Source organism: Aplysia californica, unplaced genomic scaffold, assembly GCF_000002075.1.
Source record: "Aplysia californica isolate F4 #8 unplaced genomic scaffold, AplCal3.0 scaffold00660, whole genome shotgun sequence".
NCBI lineage: Eukaryota > Metazoa > Mollusca > Gastropoda > Aplysiida > Aplysiidae > Aplysia > Aplysia californica.
The window spans coordinates 392,550-396,975 of NW_004797930.1; positions in this window are offsets into that span (position 1 = coordinate 392,550).

The window sequence follows — 4,426 nt, forward strand, 5'->3', positions numbered from 1 at the left end:
TAATTATTTTTATGATGATTATTATTATTATCATTATCATTCATTCATTCATTCATTCATTCATTCAATCATTCATTCATTCAATCATTCATTCAATTAATTAATTCGCTAATTCGCTTTCTATTCGGAAATCCACCTGCTATTCATTGCAGTAAGTCGCCCCAACGGGTTCAGCCCCACTGGGGGAAATGGCAATCATTCCCCAGGGCCAGTTGTGCGGTTGACATCATGTCGCGTTGCTGGCTGGCCAGGTCGTCTGGTTACCTTTGTCCCTTCATTCCTTTGTTCATTTATCTATTCATTCTTTCGTATGCTAGTCTTATGGACACCCACGTTTATTGGTCAGTTGGTTGATTTTGTTCCTTCATTCGTTTATTCATTTAGGTTGCTAATCTTCTTGACACCCAAGTTTATTGGTCGTCTGGTTGGTGGGCGGGGGTCGACTGATTAATTAATTAGGCCCAATTAATTAATTCTTTCATTCATTTATTCATTCATTCATTCATTCGCTAGTTATAAGGAAATCCACCTGTTATTCAGTGCAACGCTGCAGTTCCCAGTGGGGGAAATAGCAATCATTCCCCAGGGCCAGTTGTGCGGTCCGGTTGACATCATGTCGCGTTGCTGGCTGGCTCTGGCCTAATGCATCTTGAATGACATGAGCTTGTGCGCGTGTCCTGCACGCAACGGTGGTACCCACCCAGCGGTCACTCCACAGTAGTTGGTGCGGTGGTCAGGGGCGGTCGCGGGGCCAGTGGTCAGTGGCCGGAGTGACCGTCTCCACCCGTATGTTGTGTCGTGTGGTGGTGGAGTGGAGTCTGCTCACCCTCTGTGTCTCCCCTCGTTAGGAGCGTGGTTAAGTGACGGTGGGGTCGATTATTGCTGCTTGTGCTTTTTTTTTGTGTTGAGCCGGAGGTTTTTGGGGAGTAAAAGGGAGGGGTAGCTTAATATTATGTTGGTGGATGTGAGTGGGTTTGTGTATATGTGTTTATGTGTTCGTGTGTATAAGTGTTTGTTTGTGTGTGTGTGTGTGTGTGTGTGTGTGTGTGTGTGTGTGTGTGTGTGTGTGTGTGTGTGTGTGTAACCTTCTGTCTTTCTAAGTTGCCATCCGTCTCTCTGTTTCTCTGTTCTCTCTCTTTCTCACTCGCTCTATCTGTATGTGTGTGTGTGTGTGTGTGTGTGTGTGTGTGTGTGTGTGTGTGTGTGTGTGTTTCCCTTTTCAAATTTTCTCTCCCGATAGGTTCTGGAAATTGCAGAGAAAAATAGAGGGATTAAAGACTGACGTTGGCTCCCTGTTTGTTAAAGATGACAGCGATAGGCTACTGGAGACAGATGAAGCAAAAGGTCCAGCTTTCCTTGAGAGATACACAAGCAGACTCACCAAGGCAACAAGGAGGAGCGTGCTAACATACGGACATTTATGAAAACTGCTGTGCAAAAGGTACTGTATGGAGAGGGTGTCACATTACAGAAAGTGAAGTGGGTAATAAGCGGAACGAAGGACAATGCAGCAGGGCCTGATGGGGTGATAAACAGCCATTTTAAGCTGAAGACGATCTACAGGGCATGGTGGAGGACTTCAACGTGAGTCTGGCCGAAGGCAAAATCCAAGAGGAGTAGCTACACAGCTTCTTCATGCCTCTTCCTAAACCAGGCAAAGACCACTTTAATATCAAGGGATGCAGATAATTATCACCATGCAGAACACGTATGGAAAGATCCGGGAAAGATTGTGGTCCGAAGGCTGGCAAATTACCAAGAGAGGAAAAAGCTCCTTCCAGACGGTCTTGGAAGCTACAGACCAGGGAAAGACACCTGCACAAACACGGATGTGTTAGATTTTGATGTATTTGAAGGGTTCCAGAGAAGGGAGGAGACAGCAATGGCTGCTATAGACCTAGAGGATGCTTACAGCCGAGTCAATTACGGCAAGCTCATAGATTTCCTGACGGAAATGGATGTTGATCCCTGGTTGGTACAATGGATCTCTGTTTGAGAGAAAGGTGGCGCTAAGAAGTGGGCGATGGATGTCAGACCCAGTAGTGATTGCCTCAGGACTGCCACAAGGACCAGCCTTATCACCGGTCCTGTTCAACAGTTATACATCCAAAAATACCAGGATCGGTGTACGTGGAACAGGGAGAATCTTAACATTTGCAGATGATGTTATGGTCAACGGACAAGGTCGTGATAGGCTAGCGGCTGGACAGATGCTACAGGACGGGCTGATCAAGGTCGCAGATTGGTGTGAGGAATACAATGTGGTCATCAATCCAGACAAAGCACAGGTCATCTGGTGCTCACTCAACTACCGTATTGGGACATATCCAACCCTTTCAATTGTGTTTGACCCTAGACAGATAGCATGAGTTGGAGTACCTGGGAATCACTCTTGACAAGACACTTTCTTTCCGAAAACATTATTGACAATGTTGCTGTCAGGGCTCAGAAGGGTATTAATGTAGTGAAGACCTTGGCTTCAGTGGGAATTCAACAGAGAATTCTTTTTCTTCTAATGCAGCTGGTTGTTCTGTCAATCATAGACTCAGATAGAGAGGTTGGAGAGAGTACAGAATGCAGCTATGAGGGCAGTCTTGGGTTGCACAAAGGACACCCATGTTGTCTGTATGAGATACATCCTGGACCTGGTCAGCATCGGAGTTCGGCATAAGGTGGCACAGGCAAAGCTGCACTTGAATGTTGTGGGAGACCGGAGGCATCATTTTCATGACAACCTAAGCAGCATTAAAGAAAATAGAATCAAACGGGCAGCTCATTGATGGCAGAAGCTGAAGACTCCTTGAGGAAAGTTGTGGCATCGTTGAAATATGCAGTGGAAAGGAATGGTTTGAACTGAGCCCCGATTGCAGCAGCCTGGCCAACGTTCACATCACTATGGGTCGTGAAAGACGGTTATGTGCTGCTGTCATTAACAACAACAACACACGACAGTTAATTGAGGAGCACTCTTAGCCAGAGGACCCAATGATCTACACGGATTGATCGGTCAGGAGGGGGGAGACAAGTGGGTGGGGTTTTGTGGAGTACAGTGGGAACAAACAGGTTCATAGTATGTCAGGGGCCATAGAAAGAACAATATTTCAAGCATGAAAATGGAGATTGAGGCCATAACAAGAGCGCTTAGCAGGCTTCAAAATACAAGACCAAGAACTACCCATTCCATTCCATTATTGTCACAGACTCCCAATGCGTCCTGTGGAGGGTTGAGAAAGGACTGCTGCAGAGTGGATTGATGAGCCCAATACAACACTCATCACTTGGAGCCATCACGTGAATATTCTGTCCTGGGCACTCTTGAGTAAAGGGCAATGAGGGGGTTGATAGGCTGGCGGGCAGTGCCATGGTTGATGGTGAGGTGAAATTTGACAAAGGAGACGCGTTGAAGACCCTGGAGGAAAAGTTGCGGGGTGAGGAAGACAGAGAAACAGCAAAACACCTCGCAATCATCAGGATGCGGGAAACGGGAATACAGAGCGGGGAAGGAAGAAAGCAACGATTATCTGGAAAGAAAAGACGTCGCCATAATCAAACAACCACTGGAACAACCATTATGGATACCTTGTCTTCTTTGGTGCTGAGAGGAACTGAGCACTTATGGACCTGCAATGACGTTGTTGCACAGGACAGGTAATACAGGTAATTCTTCATTTTGTTTTTCTAGCCGTCCATGAGATACGCAGCAATCGTCTTATTAACCACAACTTATTCGCCTCAATTGTTCTTTCCAGCGGTCTATTGATTGTCCGTGCTTCGCACCCGTACAATAGGATTTGCTCGATGTATCTTTTCATTACTCTTTTTCTTATTTCCAATGACAGATTGATATTTGTAAGAATCTGTTTCATTTTGTGGAAGGTTGCTTTTGCAAAAGTGGCTTTTAATTTCCGTGTGACTTCTCACATCTTATGATATAATGATCCCCAAATATTTAAAATGTTATGCTTGCTTGTGGGTGGTACCATTGATTTTCATATGGCAGGTTGGGGTTGGAATTTTTCGGCTTATCACCATTGTTTCAGTTTTCTTGATGTTCAGGCTTAGGCCCATGTTGTCACTCTCTTGTACGATTATATTTAATACATCCTATAAGTGTTCGTCATCTTCTACTATTAAGACATATGCTAAAACTCTCCCACGTCAGCTCTGTTCAACATGTAGTTTTCCCTCTCCATGTCCGTGTTCCTTTCGCAACACACTTTTCTCTTGAACTCTCTGTCTCTTTTCTCTCATACCTTGCATTCTCTCGTTGTCTTTCTGGTGTGTTCCCCCGCTCAAGCATATGTGAGAGTATGTGTGTGTATGCGTTTGTGTGCGTTTATGTGTATGAGTGTGTGTGTTAATGTTTGTTTATGTGTATGTGTGTGTATGTGTGTGTGTGTGTGTGTGTGTGTGTGTGTGTGTGTGT